Genomic DNA, 23,355 nt, shown 5'->3' on the forward strand with positions numbered 1-23,355 from the left:
TTATTCCTAAAATACTTCTCGTCGATATGAACCTCTGTTCTTGCAATGCTCCATATGACTGTAAACTCTTACCATCCTGAGAAACCTTTATGACTCGAACATTTGTCATTCATTACAGTATTCCCCATTCACTGTTAACTGCACCAGCCTCTAAAACTGTCCCTGTCTCTCTAAACTGCATCTAGCTTGTACAAACCTCCCTTTGGCTGCCACCTTCCCCTCAGTTCCTACAAAATTCTCTATCTGAATAATGTTGTCATGTCTTGATCACTGTAAACTCTTCCCATCTCTCCAAACTTTGCTCTGTCTGTAACCTCTAGTCCATACACACATCCTATCCCTGGAAGCTTCTTCAGTCTCTCAAATATTCTGTTTCAGAATAACTTTATCGAGTCAATACAATCATTCCTACCTCTGTAAACACCTCTGCCAATACAAACTTCCCTATCCGTGTATTCACCTTCAGTCCCTACAAACTTCCCAGGAAGTTCTTGCCACAAGAATCTGTTTTGGGACCACTGCTGTCTGTCAATTTTATAAATGACTTGGACGCAGGCAAAGGTGGATGGGTTAGTAAGTTTGCAGAGGACACTAAAGTCGGTGGAGTGGTGGACAGTGTGGAAGAATGTTGCAGGTTGCAGGGGGACTTGGATAAACTGCAGACATGGGCTTAGGAGTTGGAAATGCAGTTCAATGCAGATAATTCCAAGATAGTTCAATGTCGGGGTGGTGAGGGAGGAGAGAGCAAGGGGGAGAGGTGGGAGAGAGACAGACAGACAGCGAGCAAGAGAGAGAAACAGCGAAAGAGAGCAGACAGTGATAGAGAGAGACAATGTGTGTGAGACAGAGAGAGGAACAGCAATAGAGGGAGAGAGAAATGAAAGAAAGAGAAAGACTCAGACAAAGATAGAAAGAGTGAGAATCAATGAGTGAGTGAGAGAGAAAGTGTGACAGAGAAAGACAGAGAGAGAAAGAATGGCAATAGCAGAGGCCCAGAGAGAGACAGTGGGAGAGGGAGGGACAGTGGGAGAGGGAGGGACAATGAAAGAGAAAGGTGGGGAGTTGAGAGTGAAAGAGATACAGATAGTGAGATATAGATGGAAAGAGTTGGTCAGAGAGAATGAGAGTGAAAGAGAGAAAGAAAGGGAGATACATAGAGAGTGTGATAGAGAGAGACAGTGAAAGAGAGAGAGACACTGAGACAGAGTCAGAGCAGGTTTATAAAAAAGCAGGAGGGAGTGATGAAGTAAGAGACAGAGACTGGCAGAGTCAGTTAGAGAGAGAAAAACAGTGTGAGACACTATTAGAGAGACAGAGCTAGGAGAGAAAGACAGTGAGAGACAACAAGATAGAGAAAGAAACACAGAATGAGTGAGAGAGTGAAAGTGAGAAGAGAAAAATCACAGAGAACAAAGCAGACAGAGAGACAGACAGAGCGATGATGACAGAGACAGACAGACAGTGAGTGATATAAAGAGTGAAAGAACAAGGGAGAGTCAGGGTGTGAGAGCAAGGTAGTGAGAGTGGTAGAGCAACACAGAGAAAGAGAGAGAAGGGGTGAGGGAGATTGTATCAAATGGAGACAGGCAGAGAGAGAGAGACAGAAAAGTTTTACCAACCTGAACCACCTCTTCTCTGAATCAATTAACAACTCTGTCCTTGAGCCCTCCATTGATGTCACTGTCCCTGTTGACCCATTCATTCTTTTGAATTGGCCAGACACTTACATATTGTAAAGCAACCATCTTGGCCAGATGAACCACGAACATCCAGCCACCTCTTGCGTCAACAGTGATCGAATGCCAAGCGCAAAAGATAATTTAGATTGCAGTTGTAGATTCCTTTCATTCTGACCCATTTGATTTCTATAACCTGATACCTGGTTCCAGACTGTCCTAAAGCAATACATTTGTTCATTGTTCAAACATTCAATGGAAATAAGATGCCTCTGTATAAGAACTTGTCAGAAGGCAATACTTCATCTGAAGAAATACTTTTATGTTGATCTCTCCACTGGCAGCATAACCTTCCCTCATAAGATCAGCGATACTGTGCACTTTACTCAAAGACACAACCCAGCTGACAACTGGCAAGTGGACAACCTGACAGTGAAGCATTGCCTCCCCCCAGCTCCTGATAATGCGACAATCGGTATACACTGTAGTCTGGTTAGCTTCCAGTTCAATCGAAAATTTTAAAGGTTTCATCATTTGTAACAAATTTGAGTTCCAATCATGAGCGAAAGCCTAAAAGAGATCCAATCATGGAATACAGGGGAAGGTAAAGAGTGTTGTTAATTAAAGGAAGAGTTGTGCAAAGCTGATGTTTGGTTGTGGGGAGCATTTTCTGGTGCAGTGGTGATGTGCTAAATGTATATATAAAATATATATAAAGCTGACGTTAAACACCGGGCCTGGGGACTCGGAACATTTTCTAATCCTGTAAAGCAGGGACTAACAAAATAATGCATGGAATAAACTGGTGAGAGATATAAACATGTGTTTGAAACCACTTTCTATAGATAAAACAAAATGTGCTCAGAAAAGTCAAATATGTGCACTCGATTGGCAGCAGAAGAAAACCTGCAATTGGGACAAAGTGAATAACAGAGAAAAAAAGATGTTATTTTGGGTCTGTCTTCAAAGGTGAAAATTTGCTAAGTTTCTCAACAATACAATAGAAGCAATACCCTCGTCAAAATCAGGAGATAAATGAATTGGTCAATGGCGAACAGAGGTAGTACTGGAGAAAATAATCCTGGAATCTGAAAACCAACGTCTCATTATCGATTGCAGTCATCGTGCATAATCGTACATATGTTGCTGGTTATCTTTCCAAATTCTGTGATGTTGGTATGGCATCAACCCCAGTGAAATATCAGAATGCATTGTAAACGATGATGTAAGTGGACACTTAAAAATAAAATGGTCTGATTGGATGGAGTCAATGCAAATTTATGAAGAGAGACATTATTTCACAAACTCTGTTGAGTTTCCTCCTTGGAAGAATTAACTGGCAGAATGCTTACAATGTAAATAGGGAGGGTTTGGTATCCAATATGACAGAGAGCATGTAACTGTGGGTAACAAACTGGTTAGCATTCAGCATTGTTTAATGGGCAGCAAACAAATAATAGGAATACAAATGCCATCCTCGGGTTAGCTTGTTGTGACCAGAATGCTTCCAAAAAGACCAGCCTAACTCGTCCCAATCAGTATGCATAGTTTAAATTTCACCATAAAACCATAAGACATCAGAGTGGGAGTTAGACTATTTAGCCCATCGAGTCCACTCTGCCATTCAATCATTGCTGATGGGCATTTCAACGCCACTTACCCGCACTCTCCCCATCTCCCTTAATTCCTTGCAAAATTAAGAATTTACCAATCTCTGCCTTAAAGACATATACCGTCCCGGCCTCGACTGAGCTCCATGGCAGTGAAATACACAGTCCCACCGCTCTCTGGCTGAAGAAATGTCTCCTCATTTCCATTCTAAATTGACCCCCTCTAACTCTAAGGCTGTGTCCATGAGTCCTACTATCCCTGTTTGATGGAAACAATTTCCTACTGTCCACCCTTTCTAAGCCATGCACTATCTTGAGGTTTCTATTAGATCTCCCCTCAACCTTCTGAACTCTAACAAATACAATGCCAGGATCCTCAGCCGTTCAACGCATGTTAGGCCTGCCATTCCAGGGATCATCCGTATGAATCTCTGCTGGACATGCTCTCGTGCCAGTATGTCCTTCCTGAGGTGTGGAGCCCAAAACTGGACATAGTATTCTAAATGGGGCCTAAGCAGAGGTTTATAAAGTCTTAGTAGCACCTCACTGCTTTTAAATTCCAACTCTCTTGAAATAAATGACAACATTACATTTGCTTTCTTAGCCATGGACTCAACTTGCAAGTCAATCTTTAGAGAATCCTGTACTAGTACTCCCATATCCCAGTGTAGATTGTCAGACAGCCAATCCTCAATCCATGACAGTAGCTCACCTCGAAAACCACAGGCCCTCACCTTACTCAGCAGCCTCTCGTGAGGCACCTTATCAAAGGCATTTTGGAAGTCTCTGTAAATAACATCTACTGGGTTTCCCTGGTCTAAACTATTTGTTACCTCTTCAAAGAATTCTAACAGGTGTCAGGCATGACCTCCCTTTACTAAATCCGTGCTCACTTGTTCTAATTCGACCCTGCACTTCCAAGAATTTAGAAATCTCATCCTTAACGATGGATTATAGAATTTTACCTACAACCAAGGTTAGGCTAATCAGCCTTAATTTTCCATCTTTTGTCTTGATCCTTTCTTGAACAAGGGGGTAACAACAGCGATTTTCCAATCATCTGGGACTTTCCCTGACTCCAGTGATTTTTGAAAGATTACAACCAACATCTCCACTATTTCTTGAGCTACCTCCTTCAGAACCCTACGATGTAGCCCATCCGGGCCAGGAGATTTATCAATTTTTAGACCTTTTGGCTTATCAAGTACAAAGGAACCTCGATTATCCAAATTCCAATGATCCGAAAATTAGCCTGCTCCCTTGTGGGCTCTATCACAAGCTGTTCCAAATGCCATCCTGTAAGCATTCCATGAATTGCCTTTCTTTGGATCCACTGGCAACATAATTCACTCAGACCAATTGCATATTTAAGCCCCTATGATCACCATGACCTTGCCTTTCTGACATGCCCTATCTGGTACATCTTGCACCCCTGGTCCTGACCACTGCTGGGAGGTCTGTACATAAATCCCATTCTGTTTTCTTTTGCCTTTGTGGTTACTCAACTCCATCCAGACAGGCTCCACATCATCTCACCCTATGTCATTCAGTGCCATAGATTTAATTTCATTCTTAACGAACAAAGAATCCCGCCCCCTCTGCCCACCTCACTGTCTTTTTGATAAGTTGTAAATCCTTGGATTTTTAACTGCCATGTTTAAATGGAAGCTAGGGAATTTGGGGAAATAAATAGTGATGTCTTGAAAGCTGTCCATATTATAGAGGAAGAGACGCTGGAGACCTTAACATCAATAAAGGTAGGTATTTCCCCAGGACCTGATCAGGTCATTCCAGAACATTTTAAGAAGCGAGAGAAGAGATTGCTGGGCACCTTCCTGAGATAGAGGATGGTAATAAAGGGTTATTTTCCTGAGATAGAGAATGGTGATAGAGGGTTATTTTCCAGACTGGAGGCCTGTGACCAGGATCAGTGCAGGTTCCACTGCTTTTTGTCATTTATAAATATGAATATTGGATATGAATATAGGTTTGTAAGTTTGCAGATAGCAGCAAAACTGGTGGTGTGTTGAACAGTGAAGAAGGTTGTCTGACAGTACCACAGGACAATAGGCTGAGGAGTGGCAGATGGAATTTAATTGAGATGAATGTGATGTGTTGTATTCTGGTTAGGCAAACCAGGTCACGACTTATACATGCCCCTGCCCTCGCTGCATGTTGCGGCTGTGACTCTGTCCCTCTTCCTTCTTGCGGCATGTCACAGCTGTGTCGTCGTCTCGGTCCATCCTCTCCCTCGCGGCATCAGCGGACCTGAAACATTAATTCAGATGTTTCTTCACAGATGCTGTCAGATCTGCTGAGTTTTTCCAGCAATTTTTGTTTTTGTCTCACACTTCCCAGTAACTATACACTAATTATAAAGAGTCTCGGAGTGATTCTGGCCTGCTCTCCACACCTCCCAGTAACTATACACTGACTGTAAGGAGTCTCACAGTGATTCTGGCCTGATCTTCACACCTCCCAGTAACTATACACTGACTGTAAAGGGTCTCACGGTGAGCCTGCCCTCATCTACACACCTCTGTGTAACTGTACAATGTCTGTAAACAGTCTCACACTGAGTGTGGACTCGTTTACACACCTCCAAGTCAGTACAATGTCAGTGTAAAACAGTCTCTCAGTGAAACTAGCCTCATTGACGCACCACCCAGTTACGATATGATGACTGTAAACAGTCTCATTGAGAGTCTGGCCTCATCTGCACACCACCCAGTTACTACATGGTGATTGTGAACAATCTAACATTGAGCTTGGCTTTTTCTTTTAAAATTTCAAAATTATATTTGATTCATCAAAAACATCTTTCTATATATACATAGTCACAAATGCAGTTTGGATCTTTACAGTTGCATATCACATGACAATAAAGAATATTACAACAAAGAATATTCTATTCAAATAAACAAACATTGGACTTTGGACAAACCAAAAACCCAAAAAAGGTCTCTTACACGTGTATCATTATATATATGGGAGACACTGGGAGGGTCCGATAACTGAACGGACCCCCATTTCCCTTCAGCAGGAAGACCTCAGACAGTGGTCTTACCCCCACTGCACCTTGGCAGCAGTTGCCCCAAGCTTTAGTCCATCCCTCAGCCCATAGTCCTGGACATTAGGATGTGTCAGTCTGCAACACTCAGTCAGGGCCAACTCCTCGCTCTGGAAGACCAACAAGTTCCGGGCAGACCAAAGAGCATCATTCACTGAGTTGACGATCCTCCAGGCTCAGTCGACGTTTGACCCAGTAACTATGTGGTGACTGGAAACAGTCTCACAGTGAGCCTGTATTGTTCACCCTCCTACCAGTGTCTGTTGCTTGTTTCACAGTCAGCCTAGCCTCATCCTTACTTCCTGTGAGTCAATCCTTTGTGTCCTCTTCCATTTAGCCCCTGCCTTTGGGAATGCAGCCAGAGATCTCTCCAGGCCACATTTCATTCTCCTCACTGTCTTAGTGGTCCCACGTACACCACTTGTCTTTCCCTCTCCCTCCTGACTAGTTTTTGTGAACCCCAACCCTCTTCCCTGACCCCACCATCCAGCTGCAATGTTCGAGAATCCCCACCATGGACGCTGCCATTACTTCTCCAGCTCATTCATATTTCTTCACAAAACAGAAACATAACTCATTGACAGGAATAAGTGGCAGGTAAATGAGATAAATCATACATCTGCAAGTGGATTGGTGTTCAATGGTGATATTAACTTTATTTTATGTATATAAATCAAAAGCAAAAAAATCACGTGTAGTTCTGCATGCAAATCATTTCATTGAATACAGCTGTGCAAAGAAATGATATCTCTGCTGTTCAAACCATTCCAACAGTACAACATTGGAGAGAGAACATTTGGAAATGTTGCAGAAACTGCAGATCAATTAAGGGGAAACTGAAGGCATGCTCTGCACCAAAACTCTTAATCCATTTCACAAAGGAAATACTTCGTTCAGGCGATTAAATTTGTTTTTACTGGTCTCCTTCCCATTCAATTTTTTTCCACTTCCTTGGTCACCTCAAATGTGTGACTCCCTTTCCTTTCCAGTATGGTCACCTCAAATGTGTGACTCCCCTTCCTTTTCCCCGGGTATGTAACTGTTTCTCTTTATTTCCAGGGGAAATATGAATTCCAGTGGTTGTGACCAGGACAGCCAGCTGGACCTCATAGAATATGAGCTCCCTGATTGGGGCTGTTAATCTGGACCAAGCAGGGAGCCCTGGCCGACAGATGAGAAGGGTCAATGTCAGAGATGCGGTCTCTGAATGAGGTAGTGATAAAGTCAAGGACAGTTCATGTGTAAATAGAAGGGGACTTGGAGAAGGCCACAAGCCTCAGTGCAGATTTCTTCACATCCATCTTCAGTACTGGGTTTAAACATTACTGCATACCCTTCCTTTTAGATTTCAGAGAGATATACAGCACGGAAACTGACCGTTCTGTCCAACACGACCATGCCAACCAGATATCCTAAATAAATCTAGTCCCATTTCTAGCATTTAGCTCATATCCTTCTAAACCCCTCTTAGTCACATACTCATTCAGATGCCTTTAAAGAGCGGTGAATATGATCTACATGAACGTCAGTCAGGTGATCGACAAGGTTCCTCTACTGCTCACCCGTAGACTGCTGAGCAAGGTTAGATCACATTGAACACAGGGTAAAAACAAGGACTGCAGATGCTGGAAACCAGAGTCTAGATCAGAGTGGTGCTGGAAAAGCACAGCAGGTCCTCGGATGCTGCCTGAACTGTGTTTTTCCAGCACGACTCTAATCTAGACTCATATTGAACAGGCTATTTAGATTAGATTAAATTACAGTGTGGAAACAGGCCCTTCGGCCCAACAAGTCCACACCGACCCGCCGAAGCGCAACCCACCCATACCCCTACATTTACACTACGGGCAATTTAGCATGGCCAATTCACCTGACCTGCACATCTTTGGACTGTGGGAGGAAACCGGAGCACCCGGAGGAAACCCACGCAGACACGGGGAGAATGTGCAAACTCCACACAGTTAGTCGCCTGAGTCAGGAATTGAACCCGGGTCTCCGACGCTGTGAGGCAGCAGTGCTAACCACTGTGCCACCCACCAGCCTTTTCCTATAGCGCAGACTCTGCAACCCTGGCAGCATCCTTGGAAATCTTTTCAAGTACAGTAGCGCCTCGACATACGAACGACCCCATTCACGAACAAATCAGTTTACGAACAGGATTGTACGTAAAAGTTTGCTTCAACGTATGTACAAAATTCAAGGTACGAACAAAGGTATGAATGCAAAAAGCCCTTGTGCGACCACGTGGTTTCATTGTTCTACTTTGCCACGTGCTTGTTGAACGCAAAAGCTCTCGGGCCCCGCGTGATCTCATTCAGTTCATCTTTGGCGCGTGCGCTATGAACAACTGTCCAAGCATTCTTACGCTATCCGAGCAATGGGAAAAATTGATTCAGTTCACGAACCGGGTCCCAGAACAGATTAAGTTCGTAAGTCGAGGCGCTACTGTACTGTTGTCCAACATCTCAGTTTCAGTAAAGCGTTTGATAAGATTATCTACGGTAGGCTATCACGGAAAATACGGAGGCATGGGATTGAGAGTGATCTAGTGGTTTGGATCATTAATTGGCTGGCTGTAAGAAGGTGGTGGTTGATGGGAATTGTTTCATCCTGGAGTTCAGTTACGAGTGGTGTACTGCAAGGATCTGTTTTGGTGCCACTACTGTTTATCAGTTTTATAAATAATGGCATAGAATGATGGGTTAGTACATTTGCGGATGCCATTAACGTTGGTGGAGTTGTGCCAAAGTATGTTATAGGATTGTTAAGATGGCATTCGATGTGTAAGGTTGTATTGGTAGAGGGATTGAGTTTTGGAGCCATGAAATCATGTTGCAGCTGTACAAAACTCTGGTGTGGCCACACTTGGAGTCCTGGTCACCGCATTATAAGAAGGATGTGGAAGCTTTGGAAATGGTGTAAAGGAGATTTACCAGGATGTTGCCTGGTACAGAGGGTAGGTCTTATGAAGAAAGCTGAGGGACTTAATGCTGTTTTCCTTAGAGAAAAAAAGGTTAAAAGGTGACTTGACAGAGGCACACAAGATGATCAGAGGAATAGATAGGGCAGACAGTGAGAGCCTTTTTCCTCGGATGGTGATTGCTAGCACGAGGGGGCATAGTTTAAACTGAGGGGTGATACATATAGGACAGATATCAGAGAGAGATTCTTTACTCAGAGAGTAGAAAGGGCTTCAGATTGATTTCACAGGTCGGCAAAACATCGAGGGCCTAAGAGCCTGTACTGCGCTGTAACACACCCTATCCCTGTAAGCTTGTTCAGTCTCTCAAACATCTGTATCCATGTTCTATCTGTGTCTGCAGTGAGCAGCAGGGTTAGAATAAGAGTGATACTGAGAATGTGGGACCAGTATTGAGTTGCATTTGCAGATGTGTTGATGGACAGGAAAAAGAGGTTGTGAATGGAATTGATTTTGACTGTGAGGGATTCTTGAATTTATTGAGTTGATAATTGACTTTTATTCTCTGATGACATCTCATATGATTCATTGAATGTTAAGCAGAAAGGATATGTTGGTAAATTTGGATTTTTATATTGTTTTGAAATGTGATAGATGTATTTGAATAGGCACTGCACCCATTTACAGAAATTCCCAGATCCCTTAGTATGTTAAATCAATTCTTGGAGTCTGTTCGATGCAGTATTCTGGAGTGGAGCATTCTTTACACCTGATTGGGTATTCTATAGCACACCTTCTGACATGAAACCCGGTATTCTCCACTGCAGCCAGCTTTTCCCGGATTTCCTGGTGTCACCTCTGATCTGCATCATGTGCAAATATTTTACTGAAGACAAAATGCTTGTGAACGTCTGGTTCGATCCATAGGTCCCGAAATGGGGATTTTTGCAAGGCAGGGATGATCTGACAATTCCCCGTGTTACTGAAACAGTGATCTACAGTGGGCTGTAGGTGGTGTAGAGAATGATACAGCCCACTGGCTGGTTATTGTGCTGGGTTCTGTTATTCAGCAGAGTTTGGAAAAGCTGAGCCGCGGTGTGGTTCCCGTTGATCTGGGCGGGGTTCAGCAATTTACTTTCTGGGCAACGACTCCTGCTGTTCGGGAAGACAGTGAGGTCATTTCTACCCGGGTAGTTTTCGAAAACGTTCACATCGGAGGTAATGAAAGGATGTATTGATATGCTGGGGTTCAAGTCTATATATCTATTGGAGTTTCCGCACTGGGAAGCAGGTAAAGCCACCAGGAAGGCGAAATGTTCTCTCCCATAATCAGACGCCCGGTGCCCAGCACCAAGCGGAGACTGAAAGGGGTAAAGTCAGGGTGTGAGTCAAGGGACGGACTTCAGGTGAAACATTCTCTGTGCAGTGTTAGTGGGCCCTGTTTGAGATGTGTTACTTGGAACAATGCCCATCAAATTATTGCATGGGAAGGTCAGTGTTGCTATCTCAGAGTTGTAGTAAATTCTGGGATCAGTGTCAGGTTTAAAGACAGAACCAGGGTGATGCGACAGAAAGCAGAACATTGTTACTTATTTTTGTACAAATCCTCCTGCAATGAATCACAGAATGCCACAAGCCTTCTTGATAACTCACTGTACCTTCATCATAAGGTCCTTTGACTGATGCACTACTCGATGCTCCAGGCCATACGTCTTGATTAGAAACAGAGAGAGATGGGGAGAGAGAAAGAGAGAGACAATGAAGGCTACATGAGCAGTGAACTAGAACTGGAGGTAGAGAGAATCCTGGAAGAATTGGAAAACAGAAAAAGTTTGGGGCATAAGGACAAGGTGTGGAGCAACTAGAAAACAAGGCAACAGAAGAAAGGGACAGAGAGAAAACAAAGACTTGCAAACTGACAGGAAATGGGAATAGTAGTGAAGGAGACAGAGGGAGACAAAGGGAAACTGAGAGGTGGGTGAGGCAATTCAGTAAACAGTAAAATGTTGCCTGTGTGTGGGATTTGGGCATTTTCTCCAAAAATCACTCCAATGTATTTCATATTATTTCAGGGTCAGTGGATTCTATTGATTTCACTCTTAGTGATGTACAGCACCCCCCCCCCCCCCCCCCCCCCCGGCTTACAGAGCTTTTATTTTAGATTACCATCAAGTCCCACACCGACCCACCGAAGTGCAACCCACCCAGACACCTACATTTGCCCCTTCACCTAACACTACAGGCAATTTAGCATGGCCAATTCACTTATGTGTAAACTCCAGTCAGTCGCCTGAGGCAGGAATTGAACCCAGGTCTCTAGCGTTGTACTACCGTGCCGCCTTGATCAAGTAAGATCTGTTTCACTGACACTTACCTTTTAAAAATGCCAGTCACGGCATGGTTATCCAGTACAGCCGCATCTGACATGGGGATTGTGAGCAACACCAACAGGAACAGGCAGAGTGTCCGCATTTTTCAGATCTGTCAGCACCCTTTAACCGTACTATAGGGAACACACAGACAAAACTGGAAAAGATGAAAGAAAAACTTGTTCAATTCATAACTACATTGGCAAGAGTGTGAAAGTTATGCAGGGACACACATGTTGGCAAACAGAAGCTGTCGCTATCGTCCTGGGTGGTGTTTGCCATTAATTAAGCAGAAGGTCTGGTTACCTCCCATGGGTACAATTTGCAGGTGAAGATTGGAGTTTCTTCCAGGAGTTATGGGGTATAGCCAACCTTTCAGAATAGGTGCAACAGGCCCACAGCTCTCTTGGAGGGGGTCGGTGGAGGAGATGTGTTCTCAGACTCCAAATACAACAGGACCTTGAAAATGTCCAAAACAATGTGCACTTACATAGAACCTTTAAAGGATTGAAACATCCCACAGGATATTGCACAGGTTCCCAGTATTATACACTGATCACAAACTGACTCTGGTGCAGGTCCAGTTAATCACAATACATATCACCAATTTGGATGGGTGAATCAAGTATAAAATATCCAGGTTCAATTCAAACTTGTGCATCATTGTGACCGATGTACAGGAGGTAAGAAGGCTTCAGAATAATATGAACAATTTCAGTAAATTGGGAAACACATGGAAGGTGCAAATGGGAAATTGTCCACATCAGTAGGAAATAAGATACATATTTGTAATGTATTATTGAAATATTGATCGAATGGAGCAATATTGGCTTCCATAAGGAGAGGAGGGACAGGCTGGGACATTAATTCACTGGAATGTAGGAGGTTGAGGGGTGACCTTAGAGAGGTTGAAAAATCATGAGGGGCGTAGATGAGGTGAATAGCAAGGGTCTTTTTCTGAAGATAGGGGAGTTCATAACTGGAGGGCACAGTGTTTAGGTGAGAGGAGAGAGATTTAAAAGGGACCTGAAGGGCAACATTGTTACATAGAGGGTGGTTCGTGTGTGGGTTGAACTGCCAGAAGAAGAGGGAGATGCATGTACAGTTACAACATTTAAAAGACAATTGGACAGATACATGGATAGGAAATGTTCAGAGAGATATGGGCCAAATGCAGCGTAATGGAACTAGATTAGTTTGGGAAACCTGATGAGTGTGGACACATTGCACCGAAGGGTCTTTTCCATGCTGTATGAATCTATGGATGTCCTTTTCCAGAGGTCACTGAAATTCAAAATGAAGATGCAACTGAATAGCAACATGTTAGAAAGACAAACAGCATGTTGGCCTTCATTGGCTGTGGATTTCAGTACAGCTTGAAAGCTTATCCAGTTGGTGAGACCACATCTGGAGTATTTTGTACATTCTTGATTCAAGTACCTATGGAAATTAATACCTACTGCGAGGAGACAGCAGTAAGGGTTTATCAGAATAATTGTTGCTATGCCAGGTTGGTCCTATGAGGAATGTTGGGGTTGGGTGGGCCGGCATTCACTTGATGGTATCAGAAGGTGAAGTGTCTCACTGATGTGTATAGGATTCTGACAGGGCTCAGGATGCAATGATGATGTTTCCCCGGCGTGGGAATCCAGAGAAAGGGGCCAGGGTCTCAGCATACACACGGGACACCATTTCTGACTGAGATGCTGAGAAATGTCTTCACTCAGACAATGGTGACCATCTGGAGACCTCTACCACAAAAGGCTCTGGAGGCAAAGTCACTGTTTTTTTTTAAAGAAAGAACCATATTGATTTCCAGGAGCTAAAAGTGTCAGTGGGTCTGAGAAAAGAACAGGTATGTGACTGCGTGATAAAGGATCAGCCAGGATCATATCGGAAGATGGAGCAGGGCTGATGGGAAGGTCACCCTTTGTTTCATTGTCCATTCTCTCCTATTCTTAGCATCTATTATCACATATTCAACTTTTCTTCTATCCTGGCCTGCTCTCCATTATCTCCTTGTTTACCCAGCCCTTTCGTATTTTGTGGAACAGACCATAAAGACTATTATGGGGATAGCCGAGACTGTAACCGTTATCTTATTTTGAGGCTAGTTTAAGGTGCTGCATTCCGGATGTGATTTGATTGGTCAATCTCATCGGATTTAAGCAAAAGACACTTCGTTCTTACCCCACAGTTAGAAAATACGCAAAACAAAAAAATGGCTAATTTTAATTCTGTCGAAATACTTAACAAAATAATGTATTATTTAACTTATACTCATCAATGTCCTAGTATACCAACATCGCATAAATGCAACCTTGGCCAAGGAATATCCAGCAGATTCTCGTCCAGGAGAAGGAACACTAACAACAGGAATCTGGCAGCAGGGAGAGGGAGAGAGACCTGTATCTGGCAGCTTCAATTACAAAACCCCCAACTTCAACAACTGAAAGCAACCCCTAAAACCCTGGGTCTGTGCGTGAGGCTCACTGCACCCATTCATGCGTCGGTCCTTTCCCTTAAACTGTGACACTGCTCTCACTTTCACAAGGTTGTTTTGTCCTCGGGTTTTTTTCAAGAGACGTCTTAAAGGCAGAGGTGCTGATGGCTCTGGAAAGAGCCGAGTTTAACAACTTCAGAGAAGTGGCCAGTTCTCCCAGTTCAGGGTTTTTTTTTGGAGTTTTGTTTAGCAGGCAGTCTGAAGATGATGGATTCCAAGGAAGATTGAAAACTTCAGCAGATGATTCCTGATTGCCTTTCTCTCTGAAATCGCTTTGGAAGTTATTCCCCCCTCTCCGTAAGAAGCTGTGTTGCAATTTACCTTTTTGCCAAGGGGTGTGTTGACGAGGTGTTGCTGTACTGGACCAGTTACCTAGTAGGAGTTACTGTATTGTGTTGGTTAATGTTTTCCATAGTTTGGTTATTTTAAATTCCGTTTTGTTTAGTTTGTGTTTCAACTGTAGGGTTTAAATAAATTCTGTTTTGCTTAAAGCTCAGTTATTTGAGCAATTGCTTTTCACCGGGAATATCCACTTCACATCTGCCTTTAAAACAGGATGAAGTTAGGGTCTCGGCTACCTTCTTAAAACATTTTGAGGGGTTCTGGCCTGGTCTGTAACAAAATAAAAGCTACTTACTCTGCTTTCCATGGAGCAGACATCCCAGCATCTCTTGAAAAGAAACAGAACAGAACCAATCCCTCTTAAATGCGCATGTTAACACACACATCTCTCTCTCTCTCTCTCTGGGCTTCATCTCCAGCTATCCACTCAGATCTCCCCTTTCCCCCCACAGCACACCCAACCCAGACTTCACTATAAATATGGGAAAACATCTTCGAGGAGAAAGTGAGGACTGCAGATGCTGGAGATCAGAGCTGGAAATGTGTTGCTGGAAAAGCGCAGCAGGTCAGGCAGCATCCAAGGAACAGGAGAATCAACGTTTCGGGCATAAGCCCTTCTTCAGGAATGAGGAAGGTGTGTCTAGCAGGCTAAGATAAAAGGTAGGGAGGAGGGACTTGGGGGAGGGGCGTTGAAGATGTGATAGGTGGAAGGAGGTCAAGGTGAGGGTGATAGGCCGGAGTGGGGTGGGGGCAGAGAGGTCAGGAAGAAGATTGCAGGTTAGGAAGGCGGTGCTGAGTTCGAGGGATTTGACTGAGACAAGGTGGGGGGAGGGGAAATGAGGAAACTGGAGAAATCTGAGTTCATCCCTTGTGGTTGGAGGGTTCCTAGGCGGAAGATGAGGCGTTCTTCTTCCAACCGTCATGTTGCTATGGTCTGGCGATGGAGGAGTCCAAGGACCTGCATATCCTTGGTGGAGTGGGAGGGGGAATTGAAGTGTTGAGCCATGGGGTGGTTGGGTTGGTTGGTCCAGGTGTCCCAGAGGTGTTCTCTGAAACGTTCCGCAAGTAGGCGGCCTGTCTCCCCAATATAGAGGAGGCCACATCGGGTGCAGTAGGCGGCCTGTCTCCCCAATATAGAGGAGGCCACATCGGGTGCAGTAGGCGGCCTATCTCCCCAATATAGAGGAGGCCACATCGGGTGCCCCCAATACAGAGGAGGCCACATCGGGTGGCCTATCCATTTCTTTTCCATGTATCTGTCTCTCTCCGCCACAAATTCACCTGCACCTCCACACACATCATTTATTGCATCCGCACTCCCGGCACCTTCCCCTGCAACCGCAAGAAATGCAAAACTTGCGCCCACACCTCCCCCCTTACCTCCCTCCAAGGCCCCAAGGGATACTTCCATATCCGCCACACATTCACCTGCATCTCCACACACATCATTTATTGCATCCACACCCTCCACCTCCTCCATGATTTTCGCTTCCCCGGTCCCCAACGCCTTATCTTCACCATGGACATCCAGTCCCTGTACACCTCCATTCCCTATCACGAAGGACTGAAAGCCCTCCGCTTCTTCCTTTCCCGCCGTACAAACCAGTACCCTTCCACTGACACCCTCCTTCGACTGACTGAACTGGTCCTCACCCTGAACAACTTCTCTTTCCAATCCTCCCACTTCCTCCAAACCAAAGGAGTAGCCATGGGCACCCGCATGGGCCCCAGCTATGCCTGCCTCTTCGTAGGATATGTGGAACAGTCTATCTTCCGCAGCTACATTGGCACCACCCCTCACCTTTTCCTCCGATACATCGATGACTGTTGAACGAGGAGGAGGTTGAACAGTTCATCCACTTTATCAACACCTTCCACCCCGACCTCAAATTCACCTGGACCGTCTCAGACTCCTCCCTCCCCTTCCTCGACCTTTCCATTTCTATCTCGGGCGAATCAACACGGACATTTACTATAAACCGACCGACTCCCACAACTACTTAGACTGCACCTCCTCCCACCCTGCCCCCTGTAAAAACGCCACCCCATATTCCCAATTCCTTCGTCTCCGCCGCATCTACTCCCAGGAGGACCAGTTCCAAAACCATACAACCCAGATGGCCTCCTTCTTCAAAGACCACAATTTCCCCCCAGATGTGGTCGACGATGCCATCCACCGCATCTTCTCCACTTCCCGCTCCTCCGCCCTTGAGCCCTGCCCCTCCAGCCGCCACCAGGACAGAACCCCACTGGTCCTCACCAACCACCCCATCAACCTCCATATACAGCGTATCATCCGCCGTCATTTCCGCAACCTCCAAACAGACCCCACCACCAGGGATATATTTCCCACCCCTCCTCTATCAGCGTTCCGAAAAGACCACTCCCTCCGTGACTCCCTCGTCAGGTCCACCCCCCCCACCAACCCAACCTCCACCCCGGCACCTTCCCCTGCAACCGCAAGAAATGCTAAACTTACGCCCACACCTCCCCTCTTCCTTCCCTCCAAGGCCCCATGGGATCCTTCCATATCCGCCACAAATTCACCTGCACCTCCACACACATCATTTATTGCATCCTCTGCACCTGATGTGGCCTCCTCTATATTGGGGAGACAGGCCGCCTACTTGCGGAACGTTTCAGAGAACACCTCTGGGACACCCGGACCAACCAAACCAACCACCCCATGGCTCAACACTTCAACTCCCCCTCCCACTCCACCAAGGACATGCAGGTCCTTGGACTCCTCCATCGCCAGACCACAGCAACATGACGGTTGGAGGAAGAGCGCCTCATCTTCCGCCTAGGAACCCTCCAACCACAAGGGATGAACTCAGATTTCTCCAGTTTCCTCATTTCCCCTCCCCCCACCTTGTCTCAGTCAAATCCCTCGAACTCAGCACCGCCTTCCTAACCTGCAATCTTCTTCCTGACCTCTCCGCCACTACCCCACTCCGGCCTATCTCCCTCACCTTGACCTCCTTCCACCTATCCCATTTCCAACACCTCTCCCCCAAGTCCCTCCTCCCTACCTTTTATCTTAGCCTGCTGGACACACTTTCCTCATCCCTGAAGAAGGGCTTATGCCCGAAACGTCGATTCTCCTGTTCCTTGGATGCTGCCTGACAGGCTGCGCTTTTTCAGCAACACATTTTCAGCTCTTCACTATAAATATCCCTTATTCCCTGCTGCTATCTGTTCTGATGAAGGGTCAACAGACTCGAAGCATTAACTCTGGTTTCTTCCCACAGATGCTGCCATTAATTCGTGGTTCACCGTATTCATTACAAAGACAGTTAGGGATGGATAATAAGAGTTGATTTAGCCAGTGAACACACCAAAGTGCAAAAGCTGAGGTTTTTCCACTCAGAGGTTCGAAAACTGCACTTCCCTCCAGACACTGTACTATCTCTGAGCACAGATACTTCCAAAGTGCAAATCCAAGCATAGGCTTCTGCCTCCTGGAACACAATGTCCAGATAATCACCTCCTCAATGAGACATCGGAATGATCGAAGTTCAGACTCCATTACATTAGCACTGAGCTGATGTTCCCTGACCTGCAGGCATTTGCTCGGAGTGTTGTTGGTATCGATCACACTGGTGTGCACCACCCTACCCACAGTACAGCTGGAAAATATCATTTACCATCTATCCAAATATTGTGCTTGAAGAATTAGAATTCAATGGTTCAAACAGGACCTTTTCCACACTTCTCTTACATTACCTTGTGAAACCCAGTAATTATAAATATAATGTTATGACTTCAGCCACCTGCTTCAGATAACGAGAGACAAATGGGGTGGGGGGGGGGGGGGGGGGGGAAGAGAGAGAGGCGGGCTGACAGACAGAGTGAGAGAGAAAACCAGACAGACGTGGAGAAACAGTGAGAGAAAGAGACACAGACACAGACAATGAGAGAAACAGTTTGTGAGAGAGACAGAGACAGAAGACAGACATTCAAAGATGCAGAATGGGAAAGAAGGACAGAGAGAGAGGAGGTGAGACAGAGACAGTAGCAGAGAGAAAAAGACAGAGTGTGAGAGGCAGAGAAGGAAAGAGTGAGAAAGAGAGTGAGAGGCAGACAGGGAATGAGAGACAGATAGAGACAAAGAATATGTGTGTGAGAGAGAGGGAGTTAGTGAGCGACTAAGAGGCAGAAAGAGAGAAAGAGACAGTGAGAGCGCTAGAGGAAGAGAGAGACGCAAAAAAGAGTGAGAGAGACATAGATGGTGAAAGAACAAGAAATACTGACAGAGAGAGTGACAGCAAGAGATCAAAAATGAGAGAGAGAGAGAGTGTGAGAGAGAGGTAATGTGAAGGACAGAGAGAGTGAGACAGAGCGAGTCAGAGACAGAGTAGAAACAGAGAGATACAGGAGAGAAAGATAGAGAGACATGAGAGAGAGGGGGCTGAAGGAAGAATGAGGAACTGAAAGAGTCAGTGAGAGAGAGAGAGAGACAGAGAAAGACATGAGAGAGAGGGGGAAGTAAGAATGAGGAATAGAGTCAGTGAGAGAGGGAGAGAGAGACAGCATGTGCGTCAAAGAGAGACATCCTGAGGGAGAAAGCAAGACAGTGTGAGGGAGGGGGAGTGACAGAGACAGTGAGAGACTCAGAAAGAGAGAGTGGGAGACTGTGGCAGAGAGAGAGTCACTGAGAAAGAAAGACAGTGGGAGAGATACAGTGAGGGAGAGAGAGGGAGACAGAGAATGAGGAAGTTAGAGTCAGTTCGACAGAGAGAGGGAGAGTTACTGCGGCTGAAAGAGCGAGAGGGAGAGATAGAGACAGAAAGCACAAGAGAGAGAAACACAGAAAGAATGAGAAAGAGGGACAGAGTGAGATCAATAGTGTGAGAGAGAGACTGTTTAAAAGAGAGAGAGAGAGAGACAAGAGACATACTGAAGGACAGAGAGAGAGAGGAATTCAGAAGCAGAGTACACAGAGACATATGAGAGAGAGTGGGGGAACGAGCAAGAAAAAGGAACAGAGAGAGAGAGTGAGAGAGAGATTCATTGAGGGAGACAACAAGACAGTGAGAGAGAAGAGTGACAGAGACAGTGAGAGCGAGAGAGAGAGACATTGAGAGAGAAAGATACAGTGGGAGAGGAAGAGAAACAGCGTAAGAGATAGACAGACAGAGTGCGAGAGAGGGAGAATCAGTGAAAGAGAATGAGACCGACGGAGAGAGGCACTGAGACAGAAAGAGCAAGAGAGGGAGAGGGACAATGATAGCGAGAGAGAGGCAGAGCGAGAGAGAGGCAGAGTGGGAGACAGTGAGAGAGAAAAAGAGAGAGAGCCAAGTGAAGAGAAACAGACAGAGAGGCATAAAAACTTTTCACCAACCTGAACCACCTCTTCTCTGAACCAGTTAATGACTCTGTCCTTCAGCCCTCAATTTATGTCGCTGTCCCCGTTGGGCCACTCCTTCTTTTGAGTCGGCCAGACATTTACATCTTGCAAAACAATCATGTTGACCAAATGAACCACAGCACGTCCACCCACTTCTTATGTCAACAGGGATAGAATGCAAAGTGTAAAAACAATTTGATTCCATTTGCATGTTCCTTTGCTTCAAACCAATTTAATGCCAATACTCTGGCGGCTGATTCCAAATTCTCCTCAAGGTGAGACATTGATTCAACAACCACTGCTTTGGGTGGTCTGGTGGCTCAGTGGTGAGCACTGCTGCCTTACAGTGCCAGGGACCTGGGTTCAATCCCAGCCTCAGGTAACTGTCTGTATGAAGTTTGCACATTCTTCCCATGTCTGTGTGTGTTTCCTCCCATAGTCCAAAGATGTACAGATTAGGGTGGATTGGCCATGCCTACAGCGTCCAGGGATGTGGAAGCTAGGTGAGTTAGCCAGGGGAATGGGCTGGGTGTAGGTCAGGCACTGTTTGGTGTGTCAGTGTGGACCGAATGGCCTGCTTCCCCACTGTAGGGATTCTATGAAGCTGATCAAGTTTACAAATGTCAGTATTTCTGACTTTTAGAGTGGGTACGGTGGCTCAGTGGTGAGCACTGCTGCCTCACAGTGCCAGGGACCCGGGTTCGATCCCAGCCTCGGGCAACTGTCTGTGTGGAATTTGTACGTTCTCCCTGTGTCTGTGTGGGCTTTCTCCGGGTGCTCTGTTTTTTTCCCACAACCAAAGACGTGCATGCCCGGTGAATTGGCAATGCTAAATTACCCATAGTGTCAAGGGTAAATGTAGGGGAATTGGACTGGGTGGATTGCTCTTTGGAGGGTTGGTATGGACTTATTGGGCCAAAGGGCCTGTTTCCTTACCGAGGGGGATCTGATCGAATCGAATCAACCAACAACTCAATGTGTGTGTTTAATTAAATAAACTCTACCTGTATTTTTTAAATGAGGTAAATAATCTTGCATGCAATACTTACTGTCAGAAGCAAGTACTTCATCTGAAGAAATATTTTCATATTGATCTCTCCACTGGCAGCATACCCTTCCCTCTTAAGATCAGCGATAATGTACACTTTATTCAAAGACACAACCCAGCTGACATCTGGCAAGTGGACAACCTGACAGTGAAGCATTGCCTCCCCACTGCTCCTGATAATGTGACAGGCTGTATACACTGTAGTCAAAGATTTAACTGTTTCATCATTTGTAACAAATTTAAATTCCAATCATGAGCAAAAGCTCAACAAGATCTACTCATGGAATACAGGAAAGGTAAAGATTGTTGTTAATTAAAGGAAGAGGTGTATAATGATGATGTTGCGGAAGGGGTGACATCTTGTGATGCACTGGGAATGAACAAGGTGCTTTAAAAAATGGGGATTCAGAATATCTTTTTAAATTCAGTACAGTCGGACTAAAAAAAATGCATTGAGAGAAAACTACATCAAATTAAACCAGTGAGAGAGATGAAAATGTTTGAAAAAGCTTTCTATAGGTGAAGCAAAACATGATCAGAACACACAAATATGTACCGGAGTGGCAGTCAAAGATCATGATCACTGCAACCAATATTCTGAGGATTTTGAATGTTGATCTTCAGATTCTGGGATTATATTAATTTCCCAGTACTAATTCTGTTCACTCATGACCAATTCAGCGATCTGCTCATTTTCACTAGGACATTGCTTCTATTGTATTATTGAGAAGTGGAGTGAATGTTCCTCTCTGAAGACAGACCCAAAATATCATCTTTATTTCTCTGTTATTCACACCATCCCAATTGCAGGTTTTCCTGCCTCTGCCAATATGTCTTTTCTGATCACCTTTTGCTTTATCTTGAGAAAGCTATTTCAAACACATGTTTTTGTCTCTCACTAGTTTAATTTCATGTTGTTTTCTCTCTCAATGCATTATTTTGTTAATCCTGTTTTACTGAATTCGAAAGTGTTTCGAATCCACAGGCAGCTTTAACGTCAGCTTTTTATGTAGAATTTTTTTATGTAGAATTTTTTTAAAAATTAACCTTTTTAGAATCAACCTGTTCAGAGATGTTAACACACACCTCTGGAGCATGGGTAGGGACACCACCACTGTACCACAAGATGCCCCTCCCACGCAACATCAGCTTTATACCCGTCTTCCTTTAATTAACAACAACCTTTACCTTCCCCTGGATTCCATGATCAGATATTTTTGAGCTGTTTTCTCATGATTGGAACTTAAATTTGTTATAAATGATGCAACAGTTAAAATCTTTGATTTAATTGCTAGCTACGCAGACTACAGAGTATACAGCCTGTCACATTATCAGGAGCAGTGGGGAGGCAATGTTTCACTGTCAGGTTGTCCACTTGCCAGATGTCAGCTGGGTTGTGTCTTTGAGTAAAGTATACATTATCGCTGATCAGATGAAGTATTCACTTCGGACTGTAGCCTTGCACACAAAACCCTATTTCACTCATTTAAAAAAAAGTAGTTTATTTAGTTAAACACACACATTGAATTGTTGGATAGTGAATAAATGTCTTGCCTCGAGGAGAATCTGGAACCAGCCACGAGAATGTAATCATCAAATGAGTCCGAAGCAAGGGAACATGCAAATCGGATTGGATTGCATTTGCATTTTACAGTCTATCCCTGTTGACTTAAGAGATGGTTTTAAATGTGCTGTGGCTCGTTTGGCCAAGAGATTGTTTTGCAAGTTGCACTAAATTGGAAGAAGGCAAATTTTGATGGTGTTTGGCAAGAACATTCAATAGTTGATTGGTAGCAGATACTTGCAGGTAAAGGAACAGCTAAAAAAACAGAAAGCCATCAAAAATGAGATAATCAGAGTACAGAAACAAGGTGTAAGGTGGAGTAAACATTCCCATTAGATACCCTGGACAAAAACCCTCTGAACTTGGGACATGAATTTGTGGAATTCACATTTAAACTAAGAGTCGCTGAGACAGACGAGGCAATATGCAAGCTCAGGGGCAGCAGTCTGGAACAGGGGTAAGATAAAGGAAGGCCCCCACAAATGCATCAGCTCAAAGACAATAAAGGAGAAAGTGAGGACTGCCGATACAGGCAATCAGAGATGAAAAGTGTGGCACTGGAAAAACACAGCAGGTCAGGCAGTACCTGGATTTGGCAGTGGAGGGGTCCCAGCACCTGCATGTTCTTGGCAGAGTGGGAGGGGGAGTTGAACCGTTCAGCCACAGGGCAGTGGGGTTTGTTTGTGCATGTGTCCCAGAGATGTTCCCGGAACTGATCGAGTGCAACAGACACCGCAGATGAGGTGTTTGGATGTGCAGGAAAATCTCTGCTGGATGTGGAAGGATCCTTTGGGGCCTTTGTTGGAGGTGTGGACGCAGGCTTTACACCTCTTGCAGTGACAAGTGGAGGGGAGAATGGGTTAGTGGGAAGTGTGGACCTAACCAGGGAGTCACGGAGGAAAA

The 23,355-nt window shown here is 44.9% G+C and overlaps 1 pseudogene across 1 annotated transcript in view; it reads right to left on the reverse strand.

Annotated features, from left to right (window-relative positions):
- Positions 1 to 9,907: 9,907 nt before the first annotated feature.
- The window catches only part of LOC148134737 (uncharacterized), a 191,205-nt pseudogene continuing 177,757 nt past the window's right edge, over positions 9,908 to 23,355 (reverse strand). Inside the window, exons 5-6 of the transcript XR_015755606.1 lie at positions 11,641 to 11,802; positions 9,908 to 10,637 (exon numbers count right to left, since the gene is read on the reverse strand). The product of XR_015755606.1 is annotated as an uncharacterized LOC148134737 (transcript). The remainder of the gene's footprint in view (positions 10,638 to 11,640; positions 11,803 to 23,355) is intronic.

Source organism: Chiloscyllium plagiosum, unplaced genomic scaffold, assembly GCF_037043375.1.
Source record: "Chiloscyllium plagiosum isolate Xiang-an unplaced genomic scaffold, Cpla_swu_hap1 HiC_scaffold_52, whole genome shotgun sequence".
Classification (NCBI taxonomy): domain Eukaryota; kingdom Metazoa; phylum Chordata; class Chondrichthyes; order Orectolobiformes; family Hemiscylliidae; genus Chiloscyllium; species Chiloscyllium plagiosum.